Source organism: Chiloscyllium plagiosum, unplaced genomic scaffold, assembly GCF_037043375.1.
Source record: "Chiloscyllium plagiosum isolate Xiang-an unplaced genomic scaffold, Cpla_swu_hap1 HiC_scaffold_27, whole genome shotgun sequence".
NCBI classification, from domain to species: Eukaryota; Metazoa; Chordata; class Chondrichthyes; order Orectolobiformes; family Hemiscylliidae; genus Chiloscyllium; species Chiloscyllium plagiosum.
In genome coordinates this window covers 92,575,099-92,593,303 of record NW_028270165.1, presented here as the reverse complement: position 1 = coordinate 92,593,303, position 18,205 = coordinate 92,575,099, and the positions used below count along the sequence as shown (strand labels likewise).

At 45.9% G+C, this 18,205-nt stretch overlaps 1 protein-coding gene across 6 annotated transcripts in view; it reads right to left on the bottom strand.

Annotated features, from left to right (window-relative positions):
- Positions 1-18,205, bottom strand: part of LOC148145030 (uncharacterized) — a 141,640-nt gene that overhangs the window by 42,871 nt on the left and 80,564 nt on the right. For 3 of the 6 annotated variants that reach the window (XR_015751688.1, XR_015751687.1, XR_015751685.1), the window contains exons 1-2: positions 16,100-16,410; positions 9,502-9,606 (exon numbers count right to left, since the gene is read on the bottom strand). The exons of 1 other annotated variant lie outside the window; for it this stretch is intronic. The gene's annotated coding sequence lies outside the window, so the exon portion shown is untranslated. Of the gene's footprint in view, positions 1-3,529; positions 4,387-9,501; positions 9,607-16,099; positions 16,411-18,205 lie in introns of those variants that run through there. 2 more of the 6 variants (XR_015751684.1, XM_087975527.1) reach the window with 2 other exon arrangements.

The window sequence follows — 18,205 nt, the reverse complement described above, 5'->3', positions numbered from 1 at the left end:
AGCGACACGCAGAACGAGCAGCGCTGCAGAAGCCAGTGCTTCCAAATACACCTGGGTGGGCGCGGTTTACACAGAGGGGCATGGTTTACGATCTGCATTTGGAGGGGGCGGGGCTTACGCGTCACCTTGGAGGTGGAGGGGCGGGACCAGGGAGCGTGGCCATCCCGAAGCCGGAAGTATGCCCGCGGCCTGTTTCCTCCGCTGGAGCTTCGGCTGCAGCAAGTAAGGTAAAGCTTTATGAATATTTCCTTTTACAGAGTTTGTATTTCATAACCAGTAATGGCTACTCAATATCATCAGAAAGTCCCAAAATGCAATTCATTTCAATCCAGTGCAGATAAGCACTAAGAGTTAATTTTCTACGGGAATCAACAGCCTCAGCACTAAAATGGTCTCACAAGGGAACGGCTGTGAATGTTATCACTTGGGGTCCTGTTCACACAGATTCACCGATGCTGAGGCAAACGTTCTTAATTGCCTTACAGCATCCTGTTATCACTTGGTGAGCCCAGGTGTCCCTATCTTTAAGTTCTGCCCTCTTTCTGAGCCTTCCTGCCAGTTTATTTTCTAGTGCAGTAAATGTATTTCATAATTCAGCATTACATTTTAGTCTGAATGTTTAAAGACAAGTTTTAAGGCTATAGACTTTATCACCCAGATGCCCACATCCTCATTCCTCCCTTTGATTGCACCACGATCACTGAAAGTGAAGGATACTCCAAACGAATGCCCTTCAAGGTGGTCCAGCCATCAACATCCTGTAGAGTGGCACCACCATCTTCGCAGCTCATCTGGTCATATTTATCATCGCCATCGACACGTGTGGGTGAGCCATCAGATCGCAAAAGGAGCATCTTCTGGGGCAAATCTATATCACTAAGGGACCTCATAAGCCTAGCAATTAAATACCTAACAATACCAATACCGACAAACAGACATAGCTAAATTGATAAGCCAATTGTACCATCAACCCGATCTGCAGTTTCCCCAACTGGTCCCTTCAGTCATTCTGTCAAGGAATACCTGGATCTCTTCTTGTATTTTAGTAATATTGCCAGTCAGATCGGGAATGCCCATAGTGCATTTATCTCGGACAATGGTGCAGACCTCACCCTCCTGGGCCTGTATATAGTCTAAGGCATACCGCTTTCAACATGGAGTCGCTTGAACGATGGCGTGAGCTGCCAGAGGAAGTGATGGGTGCTGATACGATGACAAGTTAAAAGGCTCCTGGACGGGCATCTGAAAATGAAGGGTTCAGATGGGTCAGGGCCAAGTGATGGCAAATGTAACTGGAGTCATAGAGATGTACAGCACAGAAACAGACCCTTCGGTCCAACGCATCCTTGCTGACAAGATAGCCAACACAATTTAGTCCCAGCTGCCAGCACCCAGCCCATATAGGGGCCAAGTGATGGCAAACGTGACTAGATTAATTTAGGATATCTGGGCAGGTTGGGCCAAAGGGTCTGTTTCTGCGCTCTGTGACTCTAATTGTCTTCAGTGGAATCAGGAGTGTGGTTGTGAAGGCTGGTTTTTCAGAACATGTTTTGCCCTGACTGGGAGCAGAAGCGTTTGACTGAAGTGTGTTGGAGTTAATGCCTTGACGTCTCATTTTACTCCCACCTTCCCGGGGTCGATAATCATTTTGTGTCTGGTCCTTTCTCAAGAAACTGCATTGCAGGTTCACCCTGAATTGACACTTTTTTTTTTGCTTCCCAAAATCAGACCTGCTCACTCTCGGCAGGATCCCAATGTTGTGAAAGATATTAACTTTCAGGTGGAGGTATCCAAAATTCAGAGAGATGTCAGTCTTGACGTTTTTGCTTTTCTGCCCCTGTAAGATCCTGAATCAGCACCTTCAGGAGAATTAGATAGAGCAGAGTGAGAACAGAGGGGGAAGAGGGTGTGTGAGTGCTTTCAATTTTGTGGAACAGCTAAAGAAAAGAATATTCCACAGAAAGTAGAATTGCTTGTTCTGAATTTCTACCCTGCACTGATAGTGATGACTTTTGTAATCTGTTTTTAACAGTATATTTGAAGATCTGAAGACTGAAGCTTCAAAATCAACAAATTTGAAGGGCTTATTCCTGAAACATTGACTCTCCTGCTCCTCTGATGCTGCCTGACCTGTTGTGCTTTTCCAGCGGCACACTTTTCGACACTGACTCTCCAGCGTCTGCAGTCCTCACTTTGACGTCAATGTCTGACAGTCACTCAATCCATCGGGACCGCAACGATTTTCAACTATGATTCTGTGAGAAGGAGCAAAGTTTTGGTTCCTGTTTGAGTACGTTTCCAGCATCCGTGGGACTGGATCATAGACCATACTGTTGCAGTGCACTGAGCGTAGACCCTGAAACAGTTATACGGCCTGGGAAGAGGAATTCACTGTGGGGAGGGGCTCCACACGCATTTGTGTGTAACTGAAGCTTCGGCCATGGAGAAACCCGAGGAATCCAGCCCTGTGGAGAAACGATGGAAGTATGGCGACTGCAGGAAAAGTTTCTGTGTCCCATCTGTCCTGGAGACTCATCGGCGCAGCCACACCAGTGAGAGCCCATTCCCCTGTCCCGTCTGCGGGAAGGGCTTCAGCACTTCTTCCACCCTGCTAACCCACCAGCGGATCCACACTCTGGAGACGCCCTTCAGCTGCCCAGTGTGCAGGAAGGCCTTCAGCGATTCCTCCACCCTGCTGAGGCACCAGCGGGTCCACATGGGGGAGAGGCCCTTCAGTTGCCCCGGGTGCGGGAAGAGATTTACCCAGGCCTCCAGCCTGCTGACCCTCCAGCGGATCCACAAAGGAGAGAGGCACTTCAGCTGCCCCCTGTGCGGGAAGGGCTTCGCTAGCTCTACCAACCTCCGGAAGCACCAGGGAGTTCATGTACCATTGCAGGGGAATGAAGGCGTGATGGCTGAGTGCCAGTATCGACTGGACTATCAACCCAGTTCCAGGGGCTCCCGGGTTTGAATCCCACTGCAGCAGATGGTGCGATACAGGGTATGGGTTGAAATTGCTGAGTGAGGCAACACTTCCTCCAGGTTAAGGCTGTACCAAGGACCCAATTACAAAGGGACAACTTGGTGGTGACCAATAGTAAAGAAGTGAGGTGGGTTGGGGGTGGTGGGGTAGCGTGTGCGCTTTGACCTTGAACGGTTTAAAAAGCAGCTACTTTTTCTCTGCCTTTTTGCTGAGGGGGTTTGAAGCTGTAACAAAGTTGGATCTCAATAAAAGTTACCTGAATTTACCCCCGGCTCAGACTCTCATTGAAAGCTTTGAGCTCCAAGGTTTTTGTTTTAAAGCTACTCGTTTCTTTCAGCTTCCTGCACTAAGCTTCCAATGTCGCGTATCAGATGGATCAGTAAATGAGCAGCCAGTTTCGTTCGAAAGTGAATTTTTCAGGAGTGCAGAGTGTGTCATTTCATCGGCATTGTAAAGTTTACTGGCAGCATTGGGAGGTGTGGATTGTGCTCACGAGAAATTATGTGGAGGAGCCATGGTGGTGGACTCGCCTGAACGAAGTTAAAAATCACACAACACCAGGTTATAGTCCAACAGGTTTATTTGGAAGTGTGAGCTTTTGGAACACTGCTGTGGAGCAGGACCATAAGACACAGATTTTATAGCAAAAGATCAGTGTCATGCAACTGATAGGATATATTAAACAAACCAAGATTGTTGTTAAGTCTTTCACCTTTTAGAATGCGTTGCAGGTTTCAGTTCATTAATATGTAAATCCCATAACATCTTTTGATTCACATTCTCAAGATGACTTCAGTTTTTTTTAAAAAAAAGTCACAACTCAGCCCAGATAAAGGTGTGAGGTTCGAGTCTGCCAATGTCCCAATTTTGAATCAGACTGGTTCTATTTCCAAAGCAAGAATTCATAAAATATTACATGGATTGACTGCCTGCAGACTGTGCACGTTTTGAGCAAAATTGAATGTATCTGCAAACATAATTCTGCCAATACAAATTTGCCCAAAAAGTGATGTGAGTTTATGCATGAGTGCACATAAGAGTGTGATGGAGTATATGCCTGAGAGTGTGTTGGGGGTGTATGTGTGCGTGTCTGAGAGAGCACATGTGTATGAGTGAGGTATGAATAAAAGCAAGGGCTTGCGTTTTGCTAAAGCAAGGACGGTCAGGACTTGTACAGTTAATGGTAGGGCCCTGTGTCATGCTGTAAGAGAGACACATGGTGGGGTTCAGGTACACAGTTCTTTCAAAGTTGCTTCGCTGCGAGACAGGGTGGTTAAGAAGGCGTTTAGCACACTTGCCTTCATTGTTCACCCCATTGAGTATAGGAGTTGGGACATCATGTTGAGGTTGTACAGGATGTTGGTGAGGCCACTTTCAGAGTACTGAGTATGGTTCTCGTGTCCCTGTAATAGGAAGAATACTATTAGAGAGGGTTCGGTAAAGATTTACCAGGACGTTGCCAGGACTGGAGGGTTTGAGTTATAATGACAGGCTGGGACTTTTTTCACTGGAGCACAGGAGGTTGGGGGGTGACATCATGGAGATTGATAAAATCACGAGGAGTGGAGGTAAGGTGAATAGCAAAGGGCTCTTCCTGAGCGTTGGGGAGCTCAAGACTAGGGGGCATATTTCTTTAAAGTGACAGGAGAGAGATTTAAAAGGAACCTGAGGGGCAAAGTTTTGACAGAGGGCGGTTTACACGTGGAATGAACTTGCTGAGGATGTGGACAATGCAGGTACGTTTACAAAGTCTAAACGACATTTGGATGGGTACATGAATAGAAAGGTTCAGAGGGATTTGGGCCAAACGCAGGCAAGTGAGGCTAGTTTAGTTTGGGAACCCTGGTCGCCATGGATGAGTTGGACCAAAGGGTCTATTTCTGTGCTGTCTACCTCTCTGAACCAGAAGTGATCTTATTGAAACCAGTAGAATTCTGAAAGGGGCTTGACAGGATTGATGCCAATAAAATGCTCCTTTGTGGTGGGAGTCATAGAATCCCAACAATGTGGAAACAGGTCATTCAGCCCATCTATTTCACACTGGCCCTCTGAACAGCATCCCACACATACCCACCCCTTTATTCAGTATTTCCCATGGCCAATCCACCCTAAGTTTCACATCCTTGGTCACTATGGGTAATTTAGCACAGCCGATCCACCCGAACCTCTACACCCTAATCTGAAAATTACCTTCTCAAAAATGTAATTTAAATGTAGAAAAATGTTAGTCTGACTCAACATTCAGACGCAGACAGAATTCACACTTATTGTGAGAAAAGCTCTGCATTTGAATGACATTCTTGAGAAGGTAACAAAAAACAAGTTCTGGGATTAACAAACCAAAGAGCAGAAACCTATTCTAAAAGATGAAAGATTTCATCTAAAATTGTTTGATGTGTCACATTTCCATGACGCTAGACTCCTTAGGATATAAATTGTGATCATGATCTCATTCTCCAAAACTACCTGATGAAGGAGCGGCGCTCCGAAAGCTAGTGCTTCCAAACCAACCTGTTGGATTATAACCTGGTGTTGAGTGATTTTTAACTTTGTCCGTGGGAAACACATGAGTTGTGGGAGTGGTAACAGTTCTTATTTTGTGATCTATTCCAAGTGAAATTTCTCCTCTGCACAGGCACGGGTGAACAGTTTGTTTTTGTGCTTTGTGCGAGATCGGGCTAGCAGCTTTTAAATCCTTCTGTGAAGCAACAGAAGTAAACTGTCAATCAGCAATTGTATTCCGAGAGTGGTACTTCCAGCTCTGGTAATCCTGTTGCATCAACAGAGAGAGGGTGAGGATGTCACATCTCAAGAGCAGACAGAAAAGTTATTTCGCTTGTTGAGTCGGTTCCTCACTCAGATGAGACTGGATGTTGCTTTTAATGGATCATAATTAAATGCTACAATGAAACACCTTAAATTCAAGGAATTTTGAAAGTGCAAACGAACAGTAACTTTGAACAGACATGTTCTTCCATTTCTAACCTTGGTTGACCCATATGAAGCCTTTTTACTGATAGCTCCATAATCATGTTCCTGCTGGATTTTTTTCAGGGCAAACAATTTCTGGTGGGAGAAATTCTGCATCCTGGGAAGGCGGGGAAATGAGAAAAAAAGCTGTTAAAAGCATTTGAACTGTGGGCCCACGAGCTCTCGTGGGAGCAGTGCATTTGCCAAAAGCATTTCTGAGGAATTCTGTGTAACTGTTGGACTGAAAATAGTTTCCCCACTGAAACAGGTTAAACAGGTATTGAGAACGTTGCACATTATAGATTGTCTTCCTGAGGACCGGAGGAGGATTGAATTTGCCAACTTGAACCACACTTTGCAGAGAGAGGAATTTTCTCCGGATGGAATAGGTTGATGGAAGTCAACAATTGTCAGATTATTTCATGAAAATAACAGCTGGTATGGGGATCCCAGAAGAGGGGAGTCTGTAATGAGCACACAGAAACAAACCCTTCAGTCCAGGCCAACCAGATATCCTAAATTAATCTAGTGACCCATTTGCCAGCATTTGGCCCATATCCCTCTGAATTCTTCCTATTCATGTCCCTATCCAGATGCATTTTTTTCTTCGGAGAATACTTGGGTGAGAGCCAAGATATGCAATATCTCAATGTATAATAATGAAGCTCATTTATTCTGAAATTATTTCAATTAGTTGGTCAATTGGCAAATAATAGCTGCATAACTGTTGTCAATATTGATATTCAGGAAAGCTATTTTGTTTAATATATTTCCTTTGTAAAGATCTTATCCAAATTATAAAATGAATGTATTTTCATACGAAATAAAATTTGCAGTGTTTTATTAAATGGTTGAAAGTAACTTTTGCACTTAATTGCTCCGTTTGGGATTAAACATTGTGACTTAGATAAAAGTGATCTTCCATAATTTATGGTGAGTCTATTAACAAACGAATGTTGCCATTTGCTCTCAAGTTCGCTCAGATTCAATTTGAAATTCTTAAATGAGTTGAATAAGGGGTAAAAAGTAAATATTTATTGCCCTTTACTGAAATTCTCTGCTCTGCCATTGTATTTGGTTAAACAAAATATGTATCTCTCTTCATAACTTTGATATCACCACAAATCCTAGGAACCCCATCCAGAACAAACATATAAATACAAAGTAGGAGACAACAGCTTCGCTTCACTTGGAGGTCACCACTGATGATGTTACCAAGCCAGGTAATGAAACGTCTAGATATCAAACCTACAGCTCAGCGAGCAAACCTGCACCCTAAACATTCTACTCTGCTGAAAGACTGCACAATCTGCAGGCAGTCAATACATGTAATATATTGTCAATTCCACTTGGAAAATAGATAATGGGCCCACTTCTTTTTGGATGTGAGCATAAGTGGTATAGTAAGTAAGTTTGCTGATGACACCAAAATTGGAGGTGTAGTGGACAGCGAAGGAGGTTACCTCAGATTACAATGGGATCTTGATCAGATGGGCCAATGGGCTGAGAAGTGGCAAATGGAGTTTAATTTAGATAAATGTGAGGTGCTGCATTTTGGGAAAGCAAATCTTAGCAGGACTTATACACTTAATGGTAAGGTCCTCGGGGGTGTTGCTGAACAAAGAGACCTTGGATGCAAGTTCATAGCTCCTTGAAAGTGGAGTCGCAGGTTGATAGGATAGTGAAGATGGTGTTTTGTATGCTTTCCTTTATTTGGTCAGAATATTGTGTACAGGAGTTGGGAGGTCATATTACTGCTGTACAGTTGGGATATTGCGTGCAATTCTGGTTTCCTTCCTATCAGAAAGGAATTTGTGAAACTTAAGGGTTCAGAAAAGATTTACAAGGATGTTGCCAAGACTGGAAGATTTGAGCTATAGGGAGAGACAGAACAGACTGGGGCTGTTTTCCCTGGAACGTCAGAGGCTGAGGGGTGACCTTATAGAAGGTTATGAAATCATGAGGGACATGGATAGGATAGATAGACAAAGTCTTTTCCCTGAGGTGGGAGAGTCCAGAAATAGAGGGCATAGGTTTACACTGAGAGGAGAAAGATATGAAAGAGACTTAAGAGGCAACCTTTTCATTTAGAGGGTGGTAGTGTATGGAATAAGCTGCCAGAGGAAGTGGTGGAGGCTGGTACAATTACAACACTTAAAAAGCAACTGGAGGGATATGGGCCCCATGCTGGCAGGCGGGACGAGATTGGGTTGGGATATCATGCACAGGGATGTGCAGGTTAGGTGCATTAGTCACGGGTAAATGTTGAGCAATAGGGGTAGGGGAATTGCGTCGGTGGGTTACCCTCTGGAGGATCAGTGTGTAGTCTTTGGGCCGAGTGGCCTGCTCCCACATTGTTTGGAGTCTCTGAAGGGGAAGGGATTTTTGTAAAGTGTGCAAGGCAATGCAGGCGTAGTGCGGGGGCCTGCTGAAGGCCTTGCTCCGCCCCTTGCTCCTCCCCCTGTTGTTGAGCTGTCTAACAAACATCTACTCTTTCTCTGCCTTTTTGCTGGGGGCAACTGAAGCTGTAACAATGTTGGGACACAATAAAGGTTACCTGAACATTCTGCCAGACTCAGACTCTCATTGAAAGCTTAGAGCTCCAAGCGGTTTTTGTTTTAAAGCTGCTCATTTCTTGCAGCCCCCTGCATTAAGTTTCCAATGTTGTATATCAGATAGAGCAGTGACTGAGCAGCTGGTTCCGTTAGAAGTTTACATTTTTCGGGAGTGCAGGCACTGCATTGTTTCAGCGGCAGTTTACTGGCAGCACTGGGAAGTGTGGGCTGTGTTCATTAGAAAGGAGGTGGAGGTGCTGCTGTTGGACGAGGTGGGACATGGTTTAAAAATCACAACACCGGGTTATAGTCCAACAGGTTTATTTGGAAGCACTAGCTTTCGGAGCGCTGCTCCTTCATCGGGTCGCTGTGGAGCAGGATCATAAGACACAGAGTTACGAGCAAAAGGTCACAGTGTCATGCAACTGATATGATATATTGACAAATGTAGATTGCTGTTAAGTCTTTCATCTTTTAGAATGGGTTGCAGGTTTTATTTCATTAATGTGTACATCGCAGTACTACTATTCAGTCATATTCTCAAGATCACAAGGGTTTTTTTAAACTGGTGACATCTCAGCCCAGACAATGCATGAAAGGTGTGTCAGTATCCCAATCTTAAATCAGACTGGTACTATTTCCAAACTAGGAATTTATAAAATATTACATGGATTGACTACCTGCATGTTGTGCGCTTTTTGTGCAAAGTTGAATATATCTGTAAATATAATTCTGCAAATGCACCCCATCGTTGTGTGTGCACATGCTTTGTAAAGGGAGAGTGATGGAGGAGAAGCCTGTAAGAGGGTGTGTATACATCTGAGAGAGAGCGTGTTATGAGAGAGGTATAGATAAAAGTGAGGGATTGCATTTTCCTAAAGTAAGGGCAGGACTTGTACAGAGGGATATGGGGGGGGGGGTTCAGGTACATACTTCATTGAAAGTTGCATCACTGGTTGGAAGGGTGCTTCAGAAGGCATTCAGCACACTTACCTTATTTGTTCACACCATTGAATAAAGGAGTTGGGACATCATTTAGAAGTTGTACAGGATGTTGGTGAAGCCACTTGTAGAGTACTGAGAACGCTTCTGGTGGCCCTGTAATAGGAAGAATACTATTACAGAGGGTTCAGTAAAGATTCACCAGGATATTACCAAGACTGGAGGGTTTGAGTTATAAGGAGAGGCTGTGAATCTCTTCACTGGAGCACAGGAGGTTGAGGGGTGACCTCATTGAGATTGATATAATCATGAGGGATCTAGGTAACATGAACATCAAAAATAGCGAGGAGCCTGCACGGTGATGTCAAGTGACTGGTGGGGGGTAGAAATTGTGGCAGTTGGACACTTTAAATCCATCAGGAACAGCATCTCCATACAGCATACTGTGCATGTCAGGTGAGATGCCAGAAGACTAGAGGTTGGCTAACATGGTGCCACTGTTTAAGAAGGGTGGTAAGGACAAGCCAGGGAACTATAGACCAGTGAGGCCAACGTCAATAGTGGGCACATTGTTGGAGGGAATCCTGAGGGAGAGGATGTACATGTATTTGAAAAGACAAGGACTGATTAGGGATAGTCAACATGGTTTTGTGTGGGAAATCATGTCTCACAAACTTGATTGAGTTTTTTGAGGAAGTAACAAAGAGGATTGAGGAAGGCAGAGCAGTAATGTGATCTATATGGACTTCAATAAGGCGTTTGACAAGGTTCCACATGGGAAACTGATTAGTAAGGTGAGATCTCAAGGAATACAGAGAGAACTAGCCATTTGGATACAGAACTGGCTCAAAGGTAGAAGGCAGAGGGTGGTGGTGGAGGGTTGTTTTTCAGACTGGAGGCCTGCGACCAGTAGAGTGCCACAAGGATTGCTGCTCGGTCCTCTACTTTTTGTCACTTATATAAATGATTTGGATGCGAGCATAAGAGGTACAGTTAGAGGGAGAGGCTGAACAGGCTGGGGCTGTTTTCCCTGGAGTGTCAGAGGCTGAGGGGTGACCTTATAAAGGTTTAAAAAGGTATGAGGGGCATGGACAAGATAAATAGACAAAGATTTTTCCCTTGGGTTGGGGAGTCCAGAACTAGAGGGCATAGATTTCAGGTGAGAGGGGAAAAATGTAAAAGAGACCTACGGGGCAATTTTTTCACACAGAGCGTAGTACGTGTATGCAATGAGCTGCCAGAGGGACTGGTGGAGGCTGGTACAAATGTAACAATTAAGAGGCATTTGAATGGGTATATAAATAGGACAGGTTTGGAAGGATGTGGGCCAGGTGTTGAGGAGCGGGACTAGATTGGGTTGGGATATCTGGTCGGCATGGACCGAAGGGTCTGTTTCCATGCTGTACACTTCTAACTCTATGCTGTTTCAGCAAAAGCCGCGCATGCTCTGTCTGCAGAAACAGTGCTAACCCTTCTTCAAATGGACCAATGAGAAGCCAGACAAGGAGCCTGGGCCTCCTGCCAATCAGAGCTCCCCAACTGTCTGAATGCGGAAGATGGACCATCAGGTTCTGAAGCTGTTGTCCTCTCCAAATGAAGATCGAGCTTCACCTCAGACTGCAACTTCCTTCCTCTCTCCACCATCTGTGGGTACGGCACTGTCTTTACCATTTCATTTTTTCATTCTGGGGTTAAATTGTTGACTTGCAGCAACTGAAAAGAAAGTGAGTGAATCCAGGGAAGGGACAGAGTCGGGAAACGTTGGTCCAGGTTAGTGTCTCAATTGGCAAACGCACGGCAAATGCAGTCCCACAGTGTGAAGTGATAGCCTCAGTTATGAAAAAATAACTGCTGTAAGGAGGTACGTTGTTTAAATGGTGACATATTGGGATGTGGAGAAAGTGAGGACTGCAGATGCTGGAGATGAGAGTCGAAAAGTGTGGCACTGGAAAAGCACAGGAGGTCAGACAGCATCCGAGGAGCAGGAGAATTGACGTTTCAGGCACGAGCCCTTCCTCAGGAATGATGTGTGGATGTAAAACGTGGCCTCAGCGTCCTCCCACACCAGTCACTGCCAGTTGTCAGACGGATGCAGCAAGCAATCAGCAAGGCAACAGGTATATTACCGAGAGGAATTGATTTCAGAAGTCGGGATGTCTTCCTGCAGTTAAGGGGTCATTGAATATATTCAAGGCTGAGTTCATCTGATTTTAGAACAACCATGAAGTGGATGTTTATGGGGGAAGGCAAGTAAAATGGTTTTAAGACCAGTACAGAATAGTTAGAGTCATACAGCACAGGAACAGACCCTTCAGCCCTCCAAGGCTATGCTGATCGAGATACTCTATCTAAACCTGCCGCCTATTTTCAAAGGATCTGTATCCCTCTGCTCCTTGCCCATTCATGTCTCTGTCTAGATACATCTTAAATGACGCTATCGATCCCAACCCTACTACCTCCGCTGGCGATGCATTCGAGGCGCCCACCACCCTCAGTGTAAAGAACTTTCTATGTACATCTCCCTCAAACCTTTCCCCTCTCACTTTGAACTCGTGACCCTGAGTAATTAAGTCTTCCCCTCTGGGAAAATAATTCTTACTATCCACCCCTGTTTACACCCCTCATGGTTTTTCAGCCTCAATCAGGACACCCACCCTCCAATGAAAATAGTCTTAATCTACTCAACCTCTCCTCATAGCTTGCGCTTTCCATAAAAGGCAACATCCTGGTGAACCTCCTCTGCACTCTCTCCAAACATATCCACATCCTTTTGGAAATCTGGCGATCCGGAATTGTACACAGTATTCCAAATGCACCAAACCAAAATCTTATATAACTTTAACATGAACTGCCAGCTCTTTTACTCAATCCGTCCGATGATGGAACGCGTGTTGTAAACTGCCTTGACCACTCTACTGACAGTCATTGCCACCTTCAGAGAACTATAGACCCGAACACCCAGATCTCTCTGTACATCAATTTCCCCCAGGACCTTTCCATTTACTGTATAGCTCGCTCTTGAATTGCATCTTCCAAAATGCATCACCTCGCATTTGTCTGGATTGAACTCCATCTGCCATTTCTCCTCCCAACTCTCCGATCTATATTCTGCTGTATCGTCTGACAGTCCCCTTCACTATCTGATATTCCATCAATCTGAATGCCCATCTGCAAACTTGCTAATGAGGCACCCGACACCTTCACCTTTCAACCTCCTGTGCTCCAGTGAAAAAAGTCCCAGCCTACCCACCAAAAGGTGTGAATTCTGTCTGGGCCCCAATGTCGAGTCAGCCTGACATTTTTGATATAAAAGCTCTGCATTTAAATTACGTTCTTGAGAAAGTTACTGAAAACAGGTTCTGGGATTAACATACCAAAGAACAGAAACAGTTCAGCAGTTAGATCACACGTTCGAGTGAGAAGTGTGTATAACATGATCTCACAACTCCTATACTCAATGCTATGAGCAATGAAGGAAAGCAAACCAAACGCTGCCTTCACTACTCTGTCCACCTGAGACTCCAGCACTCCAAGGTCTCTTTATTCTGCAACACTCCCCTTAACTGTGACAGTCCTGCCTGGATTGCTTGACCAAAATGCAAACCTCTGATTTCTCTAAATTAAACTCCAACTGACACTCCTCGGCTCATCAACCGATCCCATAAATTCTAATTTATAGTGAACTCTTTCCTATCTCATTCCTTGGAAGCTGAAAATCTCCATCCCACAATCAGTCCCTCCATTTTCACTACTTGGACTGAAGGGGCTGTTTCTGTGCTGCATGGCTCTGTAACTCGGCCCTGTACTAGTCTTAAAACCATTTTCTTGCATTCCCCATAAACATTCACATAAAAATCAGATGAACTCAGCCTTGAATATATTCAATGACCCCCTAACTGCAGGAAGACATCCCCACTTCTGAACTTAATTCCTCTTGCTAATACACCACTTGCCTTGCTCATTGCCTGCTGCACCTGTCTGACAACTGGCACAGAAGGACACTGATGCCCCTCTGAACATCCACGCATCATTCCTGATGAAGGGCTCGTGCCCAAAACTTCGACTGTCCTACTGCTCGGATGCTGCTTGACCTGCTGTGCTTTGCCAATTGTGGTCTTCTCTACATTGGGGAAACCGAGCGTAAACTTGGGGAACGGTTTGCTGAGCATCACAGCCGGGTCCGCAGAGGCTGAGCTGACTTCCCAGTCTCCACCCATTTTAATGCCCCTTCCCACTCCCCTTCTGACATGACTATTTTTGGCTTCCTCCATTACCACAACAAACCAAGCCACAAACTGGAGGAACAAAACCTCATCTTCTGTCTGAGCAGTCAACAGCCCAGAAGACACATTGAGTTCTCCAATTTCACATAATCTCCCATCCCACCCCCCAACACACTTCCCAGCCCCTTCCACTCTTCCCTGCCAACTAGGTTCCTTCCTCCCATTCACCAACCAGGTCGTACCAGGTTATGGAGATAAGACAGGAACAGGATGCTGATTGAGGATGATCAGCCATGATCACAATAAATGGTGGTGCTGGCTCGAAGGGCAGAATAGCCTACTCCCGCACCTATTGTCTATTGTACCCTCTACCTGTTTCCACCTTTCCCCACTTCAATACCCTGACCCCAGCACACCCTTGTTCCACAGCTCTCCCTCTACCCACCCCCAGACCTGAACAAGGGTACACCAGATCCCTCGACTTCTCCACCTTCTGATACTGCCAAGCTTGCTGCGTTCTTTCAGTCTCCTGCCTGTCTATTTTGCTAATTGAGAACAAAGGCTTGGACTAACTTTTCCAGACTCTGTCCCCTCACCTGGATTCACTCCCATTTCTTTCAGTTGCTCCAAGTCAACAACTGAACCTCAGAATGAAACGTAAATGGAAATGGGGGTGAGAAAAGAGAGTGCCGTACTCTCAGATGTTGGACAGAGGAAAGAAGTTGCAGTCTGAGGAGAACCTCAATCTTCATTCAGAGAGAGGAGGAGCAGGAGCTTCAGAGCCTCATTGTCCAACTTCCACATTCACCAATAGGGGAGCTCCGAATGGCAGGAGGACAATTCTCCCTCCGGTCCTCCTTATTTGTCCATCAAACGTAGGTCTCGTCCCTTTTCTGCCGACAGCGAGGAACATGCCCAATGTCTTGGTGACACCAGCAAACGTGTGCCCTGTTTGTTGACACTGAGGAGTGTACACAATATGCACTGTAGCAATGCTGGTGTCATTGACAGATTTTAAGTGTCCAAATTCCTTTGGGAGAACAAAAAGGGTACAGCCATAATTTTTTTCCATGTGGCTCAATATTTGATTGCTTTTGCATTTGTCTGGCTGCTCAATGTTTAAGTCTTTTCCTCAGTGTTGGGCTGAGATTCACAACTAGAGGGCATAGGTTTAGCGTGAGACCACAAAAGTAACTGAGGGCCAACGTTTCCATGCAGAGGGTGGTGCATGTATGGAATGAGCTGCCAGAGGAAGTAGTGGAAGCCAGTATAATTACAGCATTTGAAAGGTATCTGGCTGGGTATCTGAATAGGAAGGGTTTAGAGGGATATGAGTCAAGTGCTGGCAAAGGGGTCTAGATTAATTTAGGATAGCATGTTGGCATGGACAGGTTGGACCGAATAGGTCTATTTCCGTGCTGTACATCTCTATGACTCTAAATAATAAAAAGTCGAATTTTCCAAATAACAAACTATATCCATGTTAACAAGGCTTAGTGTACCACATGCTTTACTAACTATTCTCAACAGGTCCTGCCCCTTCAATGACTGAGGAACATATACATGCTGGTGCATAATCTCCTTCACTAGTATTTACACACTACCCTCAGCAATTGCACAAGTAACAGCAATGGGTAAACAGCACAAGGATTAAACACACAGTGAGGGGCAAACGGCACAAGGATTAAACACACAGTGAGGGGCAAACGGCACAAGGATTAAACACAGTGAGGGGTAAACAGCACAAGGATTAAACACACAGTGAGGGGGTAAACAGCACAAGGATTAAACACACAGTGAGGGGGCAAACAGCACAAGGATTAAACACACAGTGAGGGGCAAACAGCACAAGGATTAAACACACAGTGAGGGGCAAACAGCACAAGGATTAAACACACAGTGAGGGGCAAACAGCACAAGGATTAAACACACAGTGAGGGGCAAACAGCACAAGGATTAAACACACAGTGAGGGGCAAACAGCACAAGGATTAAACACAGTGAGGGGCAAACAGCACAAGGATTAAACACACAGTGAGGGGAAAACAGCACAAGGATTAAACACACAGTGAGGGGCAAACAGCACAAGGATTAAACACACAGTGAGGGGTAAACAGCAAAAGGATTAAACACACAGTGAGGGGGCAAACAGCACAAGGATTAAACAAACAGTGAGGGGCAAACAGCACAAGGATTAAACACACAGTGAGGGGGCAAACAGCACAAGGATTAAACACACAGTGAGGGGGCAAACAGCACAAGGATTAAACACACAGTGAGGGGGAAACAGCACAAGGATTAAACACACAGTGAGGGGTAAACAGCACAAGCGCCAGTAAAAGCCGATGGAAAGTGAGTGTAAAATGTCACTATGACAGGACAGGCCCCACATTCCTTCCCCTCCGTCCCCCCCACAACCTGCCTCACCTTTCACGTCCCGGGCCCAGTACCTTCCAGGTGGCCCCATAGTTGACACAGGGGCCGCCCCACGACCAGTAGAACTCCACCACCCCGGCGGCCGACGAGTTCCCAAGCAGGCCCTTAACCCCATCCGCCTCCAGAATGCTCACCGGCTCCTGGCTGCTGTACAGCCGGCCGGTGTGGCCGTGACACAGCAGCTGCGCCAGGAAGGCGGCGGCGGCCAGTGACGGGTGTCTGCCCCGGGCCGCGCGGCGCCATTTTCCTAACGGCCGCCCTCCCGCCGCTTCCTCGCTCGAGCGACTTCTCCTCCCAACCGCCTTCGGCCCCGCGTGACGTCCGCACGGGGGATGGGCGGGGCCGGCGATGAGCGGGGCGGGGCCAGGCGGGGCGGGGCCGTGGAATGGGCGGGGCCGGGTCGGGGATGGGCGGGGCCGGGCCGCCGCACCGTCACCAAGCAACAGCCACCTCGCGCTACAACTGCTCATTCACAAAAACAAACTCTCCTGTCTCGTTCTGCAGCTGCAGGGGGGACACTGCCACGTTTCCAGGAGCCCTGTCTACATTGGGAAAGCTCACGGCTCAATTTAAACAGATATTCCCACATCTAACGGAACGGCGTCATATCGAAAGGGGGCAATCTGCATTTTAAAGGAACGTGGACATTTTAACGGGTATTTCTGCAAATAAAGAGATTTAAATGGACAAGATTACATTTCAAAGGGATGTGGGCACATTCAAAGGGATATCTTCATATGTAAAGTGACGCAGTTATATCTAAATGAATCTACATTTCGAAGAGACGTTGCCCTATTTATAAGTAGAGACAGTAGGTGTGAATTCTGTCTGTGTCCCAATGTTGAGTCAGACTGACATTTTACTTAGAAAAGCTCGGCATTTAAATTACATTCTTGAGAAGGTAATTTGTAGATTCGGGTTGGCCGTGCTAAGTTACCCATAGTGACCAGGGATGTACAGGTTTGGCTGGATTGGCCATGGGAAATACGGAGTAAGGGGTTGGGTACGGGTGGGATACTGTTCAGAGGGCCAGAGTGAAATAGATGGGCTGAATGGCCTGCTTCCTCATTGTCAGAATTCTATGACCCTCCCCACAAAGGAGCATTTTATCTGCATCTATCATGTCAAGGCCCTTTCAGAATTCTACTGGTTTCAATAGTGGTATACAGCACAGAAACAGACCCTTCGGTCCAATTCGTCCATGCCGACCAGGATTCCCAAACTCAACCAGTCCCACTTGCCTACATTTGGCCCCTTTTCCCTCTCAACCTTTCTATTCATGTACCCATCCGAATGCTGTTTCAATGTTGTCACTGTACCTGCATCTACCACATCCTCAGTAAGTTCATTACAAGTGCAAACCACGCTCTTTCAAAATGTTGCCCCTCCGGTTCCTTTTAAATCTCTCTCCTTACATTTTAAAAAAATGCCCCCCCCCCCAGGTTTTGAGTTCCCCTGCACTAAGGAAGAGCCCTTTGCTATTCAGCTTACCTCCACTCCTCATGATTTTATCAATCTCAATGAGGTCACACCCCCCAACCTCCTGTGCTCCAGTGAATAAAGTCCCAGCCTCTCCTTATAACTCAAACCCTTCCAGTCCTTACAATATTCTAGTAAGTCTTTACCAAACCCTCTCTGATTGTAATTGGAAGAATACTGGGCCATCAGAACTGTACTCAGTACTCTGAAAGTGGCCTCACCAACATCCTGTACAACCTCAACATGATGTCCCAACCCCTCTACTTCATGGTGTGAACAATGAATGCTATGCTGCTAATTGCCTTCTTAACCACCCTGTCTACCTGTGATGCAACTTCCAAAGAACTATGTACCTGAACACCACTCCCCCCCGCCCCATGTCTGTCTGTTCTATAACATGACCCAGGGCCCTACCATTATCTGTACAAGTCCTGCCCTTCCTTGTTTTAGCAAAATGCAACCCCTTGCTTGTATTAATACCTCTCTCACACATGCTCCCCCTCAGACACACAAACACACGTTTCCCCCCCCCAATACTCTCTCAGGCTTATATTCCATCACGCTCACTTTACCAAGCATGTACACACTCTCACACACAAACTCACATGCACGCGCACA